Source organism: Vanellus vanellus (genome assembly GCF_965231255.1).
Source record: "Vanellus vanellus genome assembly, chromosome: 3".
NCBI classification, from domain to species: domain Eukaryota; kingdom Metazoa; phylum Chordata; class Aves; order Charadriiformes; family Charadriidae; genus Vanellus; species Vanellus vanellus.
The window spans coordinates 30,693,355-30,706,476 of record NC_138907.1 but is presented as its reverse complement, the minus strand read 5'-3'; the positions used below and the strand labels follow the sequence as shown (position 1 = coordinate 30,706,476).

Below are 13,122 nucleotides of genomic sequence, written 5' to 3'. Positions count from 1 at the left end.
ACCAATGCAAGCTACCACAACATCCCAACCTGCAAAAAGTATTCACAGCCCAGTATTCCATTTGGTACAAGCAAAGCAAACAAAAATTCTGATCATTTCCCTTCTGCTTAAAATGCAGGAGTAAGCTACCACTGTACTTTTAAAATACTATTGAGGATAGAAAATTAGAAACGAAAAAACTACAAATATTATGTTTGATCCTCAAATACAGTACACAATAATTTCCTTGGAGTACAAGTTTAACAAGCTATTTTGGTTTTGCATTTTTTTACAAGGCAGTTCTGAAAAAGATTAGACTGCGGAGAGAATAGTTGAAGGGTTATTAAACCCAGAGAGAATTTACTCTAAATACCCTTTAACAGTATGTAGATCACTATTCCAGTTCAGGCAGAGATCACAAGTACACTTTTGTGTACATGGCTTTTGAGGGATAAGAGCATTCAATAAGCAAGCCACTTCACCTCAGGCTGGAGGGAAGGAAAGTAGACAGTCACTTTTCCAAACCAATTTACATCCTAAAATAGGCAATAGTTACAGTTCTGTAACAACTATTGCTGGGACTCAGAGATTTAATACAGACTAAATGTTAAGATGTCCCATTGGATATCTTCCAGTTTTTGGAAGTGTCATGTAATGTCTCTAGCAAGAGCACCATCTTTAATTGATGCATCAACATTCATTACAAAAGCAGAGGCTCCATCTACACCATGCTGCATTTTAAATTATAAAAACATATAGCAAAGGGTAGTCCCTGCAACAGAATTTAGAGTTCAATATAAAAATGAGAGGGGAGAGAGAAAGGAGTACAACTCTCAAAGAGATTAGAAAATGGAGCACAACAAAAAGAGTGAAGTGCTCACATAAACCCAGTCTAACACAAATAGAAGTCCTACTACTAACCTCATTGGCCTCTGAATCTGCCTCCAAGTGACTTAAAGTCACAAAAGCACGCAATAGCAGAACCAAGAAATCAACTGCAGTCTTCAGAGTCTCAAGCCAATGCTTCACTTATAAAACCTATCATCTCTGTTAATGTCCCTGCTGGAAAATGTTTGGACTCGGGGAAAGCAACCTACAGAGACATTTGAGTCATTGCCAGACCCAAAGACTCTGCCTAGAGAAGAGCAAATATTGGTAAAACATCCCTTTAAGGCAAATCAATTAGTTGGAGAGATTTCAGACTTAAAAGCCCTTCCTCAGAAGATGAGCACATGAGATAAAGCAGTGAATATTTTTAGTTTTGCAAACAGTAATTTTACTTCTGTCAAGTCACATATCAGTTATTTTTTCCAAGTTTATTTATGTCTACAGCTACTAGCTCTGGAGTCACTTGATTTCCCATGCCATATTGTTGAATTTTATACTTACTTATGGAGTTCTGATGGTTCATATCTAATATACAGACTTCATTAATTTTAAAAACAGTGCCTTCTTCAAGGTAACAACTAACCCAGATCAACTCAAATCAATAGTTTTAATATTTTAATATTGATAACACTGTATCTAACCCTCAGATAACACTGTTCATATCTAATGCCCATTTTAAACTGATCCTTCTGCTTTCAAGGACAAAATGGAGTTATTAACTTTTCCAACTATTGCCAGTCGTTCTTTTTATAAAAGACAGGTTTTTAAACTGGAAAATTATCGCCATGGTCTAATGAAAACAAGAAGAAATATTTAGTGGAAATCCAATTCAGAAGATGATTCATTATAGAGTGTGGATTGGTATAATCATTGAGGAACCACCAATTGAAAGAGAAGGGAGATATATTTGACCTTAATCTACTGTACACCACCCTTCATCTGTCAGAAATTTTCCATTATCTAGTGTATACGCAAAAAGAAAAGACATGGATATGAAAAATAAAGTTTGTTAGAGCAATAAAATATAATAAATTAATAAAAAAATATTTTGTGCAATATTTAGCTGGCCAAAGCTTTACTGAGGTTAAGACAATAGTGTTTGTTGTCAGTGGCAATGAACAGGTTCTACATTCATTTATGTTCTCCTGGTCTTTACAGTAACTGATTATAACCGTAATTACAAAAAAAAAAAAAGCCATACATTTTGCCTGGAAACTTATTAATGGGGGCCTTAGCTTCTACTTAATACTAGTTACTATAGCACGTGCTTCTACCTCCTGTGATATAGTCACAGCCCTCTCATTGCACAGTCTTCCGAAAGAGAACATGACCATTGACTATGTCTGCTGCTAAACCTAACTCTGTTCAGGAAAATTAGAAGGTAGCAAAGAAAATCACCATTATCACTAAGATATATATAAGATATCACTAAGATATATATATCACTAATATATATATATATATGAAGTCCCATGATAAACATGATAAAGTTGTATCATGGCAGATTTTAAGAGAAAAGCACATCTCTTCAGTCTACTAGAGCTCTTTAGGTAGCTTAACAAGAATGCGTAAAAGAAAACTGACAGACCTATCTGGACTTTTAAAGCCCCATAAGTTAAAAAGATAAATATAAAGTTAATCATAGCAAGCAAGGAAGAAAATAACTAGCAATAGTATAATAGAATCATAGAATTGTCTAGGTTGGAAGAGACCCTTGGGATCATCGAGTCCAACCACCTACCCTACTCTACAAAGTTCTCCCCTACACCATATCCCCCAACACCACATCTAAACGTCTCTTAACACACATCCAGGGATGGTGACTCAACCACCTCCCTGGGCAGTCTATTCCAATGCCCGACCACTCTTTCTATGAAAAATTCTTTCCTAATGTTCAGTCTAAATCTACCCTGTTGGAGCTTGAAGCCATTCCCTCTTGTTCTGTCATTAATTACCTGTGAGAAGAGACCAGCACCAACCTCTCTACAGTGTCCTTTCAAATAGTTGTAGAGAGCGATGAGGTCTCCTCTCAGCCTCCTCCTCCTCAAACTAAACAGTCCCAGCTCCTTCAACCACTCTTCATATGATTTGTTTGCTAGGCCCTTCACCAGCTTCATTGCCCTCCTCTGCACTCGCTCCAGCACCTCGATATCTCTCTTGTATTGAGGTGCCTGTCCTAGTTTGGCCTCAGCCAGCAACAAAGAACCACGCAGCCGCTCGCTCGACTCCCACACCCGTGGGAAAAATCGGCAGAAAAGGGCAAAACTCGTGGGTTGAAATATTATAATTTAACAGAACAGACAAAGGGAAGAAGAAAGAAAAACAATAACACCGATAAAGGAATACAAAAACGCGATTACAGTACCGCCGCGCAGCGCACCCACTGGACCCGCACCGCAGCCCGCACAGAGTCCCTCTCTCTGGCTAGCACCTCTTATAGCTGGGCATGGGTCACGTGGGATGGAATACCTGCCTCCCCTGCCGGCTCCTCGGGGAAATTAACCCCATCCTTGCCGGAACCAGGACATTATCCACCCCTTATTCCATACCATCTATGTCATGCCCAGATCTTTCAGTTCCCATAGTCTATGAGCCATCGCTCAAAAATGTCCATTAAGGTCACTTAGTCCATGACGGTAGGCTCCAGCGGTGAGAACAGTCTCTCAGGGTACATAAGATGGTGTGTAGTGCTGAACTGGTGGGTGCTGTATTTGAAGCTCATGACTGGGGTACCCAATGCAGTCCATGCCCACGGTCCACAGGTTGAAGATGTCGATCTCAAGCAGATTGCTGGGCGCCAGCTGCTGAGGCTGGTGTACCTGATGCAGTCCATGCCCACAGTCTGCAGATCGAAGATGTTGATCTCAAGGAAATTGCTGGGCGCCAGATACTGAGATCAGTTCTTATTACATCATCACGCACTTTACTCAGTTTCATCAAAGTCCATCTGTCATTGATTTGGGTGATTCTTCTGTAGTACCATTGATAGCAATGATAATGATAACATATACCAGCAGGGTTATTTAACATTTAACATCATAAAATTATTCATTGGCTGTTCTCACCCAAAATCAAATCCCCATGAGGTACACATCAGACCTCCCCATCCTCTCGCATCACCCACCAAGTGCACCCGGGTCCTTGTGCAAAAGCAATCCCACGGATGGGTTTGTCTTTGCCTGAAGCAGGGCTAACCCAGACTGTCTTCCCTAACATATTCTTCATATGCACTACAGGGACTTTATCCCCTTCTACTGTATGTGGAAGTTTTGATTGGGCAGGGCCAGCTCGATTGGCTGATCCCCTGGTGTTAATTAACCAGGTGGCTTTTGCTAAATGGGTATCCCAATGTTTGAAGGTCCCACCCCCCATGGCTCTCAGGGTAGTCTTTAGCAGTCCATTATATCGTTCTATCTTACCCGAGGCTGGTGCGTGATAAGGAATGTGATATACCCACTCAATGCCATGCTCTTTGGCCCAGGTGTCTATGAGGCTGTTTCGGAAGTGAGTCCCGTTGTCCAATTCAATTCTTTCTGGGGTGCCATGTCACCATAAGATTTGCTTTTCAAGGCCCAGGATAGTGTTACGGGCGGTGGCATGGGGCACAGGGTATGTTTCCAGCCATCCAGTGGTTGCTTCCACCATTGTGAGCACGTGGCGCTTGCCTTGGCGAGTTTGTGGGAGTGTGATATAATCAATCTGTCAGGCCTCCCCATATTTATATTTTAGCCATCGTCCTCCGTACCAAAGAGACTTTAACCGCTTGGCTTGCTTAATGGCAGCACACGTTTCACATTCATGGATAACCTGTGGAATAGTGTCCATGGTCAAGTCCACCCCTTGGTCACGAGCCCATCTACTTGTCGCATCTCTTCCTTGATGGCCTGAGGCATCATGGGCCCACCGAGCTATGAATAGTTCACCCTTACGTTGTCAGTCCAGATCCACCTCAGCCACTTCAATTTTAGCAGCCTGATCTACCTTCTGGTTGTTTTGATGTTCCTCAGTGGCCTGATTCTTGGGGACGTGGGCATCTACACGACGTACTTTCACAACCAGATTCTCAATCCGGGCAGCAATATCTTGCCACAGTTCAGCAGCCCAGATGGGCTTACCTCTGCGCTGCCAGTTGTTCTGCTTCCACTGCTGTAACCACCCCCACAGAGCATTTGCCACCATCCATGAATCAGTACAGAGGTAAAGTACCGGCCATTTCTCTCGCTCAGCAATGTCCAAAGCCAGCTGGATGGCTTTTACCTCTGCAAACTGACTCGACTCACCTTGTCCTTCAGTGGCTTCTGCAACTCATCGTGTTGGACTCCACACAGCAGCCTTCCACTTTCAATGCTTTCCCACAATACAGCAGGACCCATCAGTGAACAGGGCATGTTTCTTCTCATTTTCTGGCAGTTCATTATATGGTGAGGCCTCTTCTGCACGCGTCAGCTCTTCCTCTAGTGATATTCCAAAATCTTTGCCTTCTGGCCAGTCCATGATCACTTCCAGTATTCCTGGACAACTGGGGTTTCCCATTTGAGTTCGCTGTGTGATCAGTGCAATCCACTTACTCCACATAGCATCAGTTGCATGATGTGTGGCAGGGACCCTTTCTTTGAACATCCAGCCCAGCACTGGCAGTCGAGGTGCTAAGAGGAGCTGTGCTTCAGTGCCAACCACCTCCGAAGCAGCTCGAACCCCCTCTATGCTGCCAATATCTCCTTTTCCGTTGGGGTATAGCGGACTTCGGATCCTCTGTATCCCCGACTCCAGAACCCCAGGGGTTGACCTCGAGTCTCCCCTGGTGCTTTTTGCTAGAGGCTCCAGGTAGGGCCATTCTCCCCAGCTGCAGTGTAGAGCACATTTTTAACGTCTTGTCCTGCCCTGACTGGCCCCAGGGCTCTGCATGAACTATTTCCTGCTTAATTTGTTCGAAAGCTTGTCGTTGCTCAGGACCCCACTTAAAATCATTCTTTTTCCGCATCACTTGATACAGAGGGCTCACAATCAAACTGTAATTTGGAATATGCATTCTCCAAAAACCCACAACACCTAAGAAAGCTTGTGTTTCCTTTTTACTAGTCGGTGGGGACATAGCTGCTATTTTGTTGATCACATCCATTGGGATCTGACGGCGTCCATCTTGCCATTTTATTCCTAAAAATTGGATCTCCTGTGCAGGTCCCTTAGCCTTACTTCGTTTTATGGCAAAGCCAGCTTTCAGAAGGATTTGAACTATTTTATTCCCTTTCTCAAAAACTTCTTCTGCTGTGTCGTCCCATACAATGATGTCATCAATGTACTGCAAATGTTCTGGAGCTTCACCCTGTTCCAGTGTGGTCTGGATCAGTCCATGACAAATGGTGGGGCTGTGTTTCCATCCCTGGGGCAGTCGATTCCAGGTGTACTGGATGCCCTTCCAAGTGAAAGGAAACTGTGGCCTGCACTCTGCCGCCAAAGGGATTGAGAAGAATGCATTGGCAATATGAATCGTTGCATACCACTTGGCTGCCTTCGACTCCAGTTCGTATTGAAGCTCTAACATGTCTGGCACAGCAGTGCTCAGCGGTGGTGTGACTTCATTCAGGCCACGATAATCCACTGTTAGCCTCCACTCTCCATTAGATTTTCGCACTGGCCATACGGGACTATTAAAGGGTGAGCGAGTCTTGCTAATCACTCCTTGAGTCTCTAGTTGACGAATCAACTTATGGATAGGAATCACAGAGTCTCAGTTAGTGTGATATTGCCGTTGATGCACCGTTGTGGTAGCAATCAGCACCTGTTGTTCTTTGACCCTCAACAACCCTACCACAGAGGGGTCCTCTGAGAGACCAGGCAAGGTGGATAACTGTTCAATTTCTTCTGTCTCCAAGGCAGCTATGCCAAAAGCCCACCGGTATCCTTTTGGTCCTTGAAGTATCCTCCCCTGAGATAGTCTATGCCAAGGATGCATGGAGCCTCTGGGCCAGTCACAATGGGATGCTTTTGCCACTCATTTCCAGTTAGGCTTACTTCAGCTTCCAGTACAGTCAACTCTTGGGATCCCCCCGTCACTCCAGAAATACAAATGGGTTCTGCTCCTCTGTAATTTGTTGGTATTAAGGTGCATTGTGCACCAGTGTCCACTAGAGCCTTATACTCCTGTGGCTCAGATGTGCCAGGCCATCAAATCCACACATTCCAATAAACCCGGTTGTCCCTTTCCCCCACCTGGCTGGGGGCAGGGCCCCTCTAATCCTGATCATAGTATACGTTACTCACTTGTTGCAGAAATGATTTGGAAGTCCCTTCAAGAGGATCGGAGATAAGATCAGGCCTTCCATTCTGTCTGGGGAACTGTCTGCTGGAAACAGAAGCTGCACTTTTCCTGGAGGGATCCCCTTTTGTGATTGTTCTTCCTTGCAGCTCACGTACCCGTGTCCGTAGGGTTGAGGTAGGTTGTCCATCCCACCTCCTCATGTCCTCTCCGTGGTCACGCAGGTAAAACCACAGGGTGCCTCGTGGTGCGTACCCCCACGTGAGTGGGTACGTGAGTACCGTGGTGGTACTCTCCCGCTTGAGTAGGGAAACGCCTGCTCCTAATAGCTGAGATGCTGGCCTGTACAGGTGGGGAGTAGGACATACTCTCTTCAAGTTGCTGGACCTTCTGGGACAGTTTCTCCACAGCTGAAATGAGGGGGGAAGATGGGCTTTCTTCATATTGACGGAGTCATCCAGCCACCTCATCCACCGTTGGTCCCTCTTCACCTCTCCATTCCATCACTGCCAAGGAGTTGGCATATGATGATGGTGCACTCTGTACAAACTTCTGCCATATGGGCCTTGTGCACTGGACTTCATCAGGATCTGTGGGTAACTGCGCGTTATCTGGGTCGAAGTAAATCATCTCTCGTATGGCTAATTCCCTCAGGTACTGGATACCTTTTTCCATGGTGGTCCACTTGCTTGGACGACATACAACATCTTCACTGAAAGGATACCTTTCCCTTACACCTGACAGGAGTTGCCTCCAGAGGCTGAGGGCTTGTGTCTTTTTCCCAATTGCCTTGTCAATGCCTGCCTCCCTAGACAGGGATCCCAGCTGCTTAGCTTCCCTGCCCTCTAATTCCAAGCTACTGGCCCCGTTATCCCAGCATTGGAGCAGCCAGGTGACAATGTGCTCACCAGGAAGTCGACTGAAATCTTTTCGCATATCTCGCAGCTCACTCAGGGATAGGGATCGGGTGATTATCTCTGGTTCTGTCTCTTCCTCCTGTTCCTTTGATGGCCCTGGTTCATCATCATCCCTTACTATGTGAACTGATTTCTTGGTGTATTTCTTCTTCTGTATAGGAGCAACTGATACTGGCACAGGTTGGTTGTCCGGTTCAGCTGCAGTGCCTGTCACCAGGGTTTGAGTAGCCACAGTGCCTGCCACCGGGGTTGGAGTAGCCTCATTGTCTGCCACCGGGGTTGGAGTAGCCACAGTGCCTGCCACCGGGGTTGGAGTAGCCACAGTGCCTGCCACCGGGGTTGGAGTAGCCACAGTGCCTGCCACCGGGGTTGGAGTAGCCTCATTGTCTGCCGGTCTCGTTTTCCCCTCTTTCCCCCGAGGGTCCTGCATAGTACTGAGCAGTGTTTGGTAGATACTGGCCAGGGCCCAACACAGTGCCATAAGTTGTGCCTCTCTGGAATAGCCACATCATTTTCCTTTCAAATATTCTATTACTTTATCAGGGTCCTGTAGTTGTTCAAGGGTGAAGTCCCAAACCATTGGAGGTGAGAAGTTCTCTAGATACCTGCCCATGTTCTCCCACATCCCATGCCACCCCTGACTATCTGGCCTTGGGATAGATCTCTGAGTGGTAGTCTTAAACAGTTGTTTTACCCTAAACAAGACTTGAAAAACATTCAGGAGGCATAGCAATAGGAACATGCTGGTTTGAGCATCCCAAGGATATTCAAAATTCTTAAGAGGTGTTATACCTGGCCCAGAGGAGAAAAGGGAGGCAAAAGAGCTGGGGAAAGTATCTCCCTCTGTTTCTCCCATAGATTGGGTGTGATTATTGATAACTTCTGAGAGACGGTAACCAAGGTATGGACAGGACAGCAATACTGCATAGAGACCCCAACAAAGACACTTGAATAGTGATGTTACCATATCATAAGCTGATATAGCACAAGACAGCAAAATGATAGTCCTGATCCCTCTCCCCGAGATAACTAACAGCATCATGGGGTGTACATACAGCATATGGCCAGTAGGTCGAGGGAGGTCATTCTCCCCCTCTACTCTGCACTGGTGAGGCCACAACTGGAATACTGTGTCCAGTTTTGGGCTCCCCAGTTCAAGCGGGACAGGGAACTGCTGGAGCGAGCCCAGCAAAGAGACCTTATTATGGCATACAAGTATCTAAAGGGTGGGCTGAAGGAGGATGGAGCCAGGCTCTTTCCAATGGTTCCCAGTGACAGGACGAGGGGTAATGGGCACAAGTTAGAACATAGGAAGTTCCGTTCAAATACACAGAAACACTTCTTTACAGTGAGGGTGGCAGAGCACTGGAACAGGCTGCCCAGGGAGGTTGGGGAGTCCCCTTCTCTGAAGATTTTCAAGACCCGCCTGGATGCAGTCCTGAGTAATGTGCTCTGGGCAGTCCTGCTTTAGCAGGGGAGTTGGACTAGATGATCTCTAGAGGTCCCTTCCAACTCTGAAAATTCCATGATAAGAATTTACATAACACAGCCATGCAAACAAACGAAGCAACATTGTAACCAGTGACTATTTAACTAATAGGAGAAATGCATATAAGAAATCCGTTTTAACAAGCTCTGGTCAGATCTGTCGTTTTTGCAACCCTTCGTGCCCCATGTTGGGCACCACAAAGGACTGTCGTGCTTTGGCCTCAGCCAGCAACAAAGAACCACGCAGCCGCTCACTCGACTCCCACACCCGTGGGAAAAATCGGCAGAAAAGGGCAAAACTCGTGGGCTGAAATATTATAATTTAACAGAACAGGCAAAGGGAAGAAGAAAGAAAAACAATAACAGCGGTAAAGGAATATAAAAACGCGATTACAGTACCGCCGCGCAGCGCACCGAGCGCGACCGCACCCGCACCGCCGCAGCCCGCCCCCGAGTGGCGACTGACTCCCTCTCCGCGGCTAGCGCCTCTTATAGCGGGGCATGGGTCACGTGGGATGGAATACTTGCCTCCCCTGCCGGCTCCTCGGGGAAATTAACCCCATCCTTGCCGGAACCAGGACATGCCCCAAACTGGACACAATACTCCAGGTGTGGCCTCACCAGTGCTGAGTACAGCGGCACAATCACCTCCCTACTTCTGCTGGCCACGCTATTTCTAATACAAGCCAGGATGCCGTTGGCTTTCTTGGCCACCTGGGCACACTGCCGGCTCATATTCAGCTGCTTGTCAATTAGAACCCCCAGAAAAAGAAATAATAGAAAACAGTCACATTAAGAATTTAAGATTTCAAACTATACAGAGCCAATGTCAGGAAAAGAATATAGAAGAGACAATTATAACAAATCATCTCATTTACAATGTGGAAGATATAATGCAGCCAGCTTCCCAATTTGTATAGAAATTAGTATTGTCATAGATTTGTTCCTTCTATGGAAAACAGAAGAAACATCACATATTTGCAAGCAGCAGAGTGGTTCAGATCAGACTGAGCTGGGGAAAACTTTGAAAAATCCCAAAAGAATCCAACAACAAAAACTCATGACGGCACACACATACTAATTTAGATATATTCAACATTATCCCTGTTGAAACAGGGTGTGCTGAGATATACATAGTAATTATGTTAACAATGCCATTTTCAGGAAAAAATTTCTTCTTATATATAGCTCAGTAAAAATACCTATTTCAACACAAAACAGTGGTCAAAAGAACAAATGAAATGTTATTTTTTCATAACAGTAATGTATGATGAAATAAATTCTCAAATACTCTCTGTACTTGAACACAAGTAACTTACACTACTGATAGGAGAGGTCCACAAGGGCAATGCAGATTTTAAGAGAAAAGGAATGGGATCTGACCCAGAGGTGTTAAAGCCTTTCTACTGTGTCTGGAAAAAAGATTAAAACTGATGTACATAAATCAATCAATAATACAGAGGTCTGTTCGAGCAACTTATATTTGAAAAAGTATGAAAAAATGGGGAAAAAAATGAAAAAATTAAAAACAATAGAAATGTCTTAAAGTGAAATAAAGTGAAAAATCTTTGGAACTAAGTGTAACAATGTATTATTAGGATGCAAAATAGAGTATTTTTTACAAAATAAGAAATAGGTCTACATCATATGCATAGGTCCCGAACGAAATAAAAACATAAACAGCATGAACACCCTTATATTTCTTTTTGGATATTCCCGAATTAGTAGCCACTACCTTAACCAATGTCAATTTGGGATGAACCTTACGAAACATTCTTTTCAGAACGTGCTGCACCGCAGGAGAAAGAAGAAAAGGCAAGAGTGAAGCAGAACAGCACTTACTGGAATTCTGAAAGGCAGATCCCCACCCGTCCCGGGATCTGTTTGTGGTACAAAGAGAAGGTAATAAGCGCCAAGTTCTGGGGGACGCTGCTGCTGCTGTGTCCCAGTAATGGCAATTTACAGGACTGACGAAACAATACTCTCGGGCAAATTAATGTTTCTTTCTGTGGTCATACACACTGTCTCAGCACAGTGAGAAATAAACACTCGTCATTGGAAGAATTTCTCATCCAAGTAAGGTACGCACAAGTGTGATATTTCTTTGTAGGGACTTTAGTTTAGTATGATTTTATTATTAATCTATATTTCAGGAACATACTTACATAGCAGCAATGTAAAACAAACATGGAAAACTACTCTTTTACATAATTCATGGTTAAATGAGTTAAACGAAGAACACTCAGCCACTAGATGCATAAATAAGTCCAGCAAGTGTTTAGACAATTTATGGAAGATAGATCATTAAAACTGTTAAAAAACTAATACCAGCACCATCTTTAACTGAGGAAGTTCCTAAATCACAGATTCACGCAAGCCAGGGGAATGCCTCAGAGAACCAGCACTCTGTACCTTTTCTCCTTCCTTCAGAATCACCAATAACCTCCCTAGAAAAGCAGACTGTTTCTGATCTTTGATCTGACACACTACAAAGTTTCTAACATTCTTATGTCCAAACAAATATGAAGACACAGGGTCCGCATTAAGGGCAATAATGGGTATATAGCATGAACTATAAAGGTAGAGGAAGAGAGGCATAAAACCATCTATTTTATAGCGAACTAAATTCTTCCAAATAAACAAGCATCCAAATTTTATTCCTTAGTCCCATTAAGCTAATTTCTTACAAGCAGAACTGAAAGAAAAGAGCATTCAAGAGACATCCCCCCTGGGTGACAACGTAGAAGCAGCTGTACAAGGACAAGAAGGAGAAGTTACTTTTTCACAGTGAAAGCACTAACACTAAAGAACTGGTTTACTATTGGAAACAAGATAGTTACTGGGGCATAGTTAAGAGAAACTATACTCATATCCCTTTGCTAATGACCTTGTCCAGTTTTCTATTTCCACCAGCATTCTATGCAAGACCATAATTCACATCAGCTCTCTTGCAATAGAAGCACTGTTGGTGCATGAAGATAGAGTCAAAGACAAAGGATGCATGAAACCTGTGAAAGGTGTTGATGGTGAAAAAGAAGGGGCGGGGGAGGAAGGGGCCTTATGAAACCACAACAGAAGCAGTGAAAAGTTGCTAAATTGACTTACAGTGATATTCCAAATAGCACTTTATGTGTTTTGGCAAAGTGCTTGGAGCCTTGCCTGGATTTATTCATCAAAAATATATCAAATGCAATCGTAGTGCTTAAACCTAATTATGTAACATCCCCGCAATTGCACTCAATGGTACACATTTTCAGAAATTTACCGGTTACATTCAAAACTGATGTTAACATCTTGGGCTTTTTCCCCAAAACGTATCTTGACTTTGATGATCACTTGGAAGAGGTAACAATTCTTTCTTTCCAACACTTTCCAAAGTACCAAGTCTTTCCATCCTCTGGAGCACTTTGAAGGTATTGGGAATTCTGAGGCTGCACCTACATACATGCTGTGGTTTAAGCGAACTGAACATCCCAGCTGTCCTCCCTCAGCATATTTGTGTCACCTTTATGGAGGACCTTTGGTGCGTCAACTTGGATTCTTTTCAGAGGAGACTCAGTCAGAAGCTCCGCTCCAGGTGTGCACCAGATGTAC

General features: G+C 44.1%; 1 protein-coding gene across 1 annotated transcript in view; it reads right to left on the bottom strand.

Moving 5' to 3' along the window:
- CAMKMT (calmodulin-lysine N-methyltransferase) overlaps positions 1–13,122 on the bottom strand; it is a 236,592-nt gene that overhangs the window by 141,338 nt on the left and 82,132 nt on the right. The window lies entirely within an intron of this gene.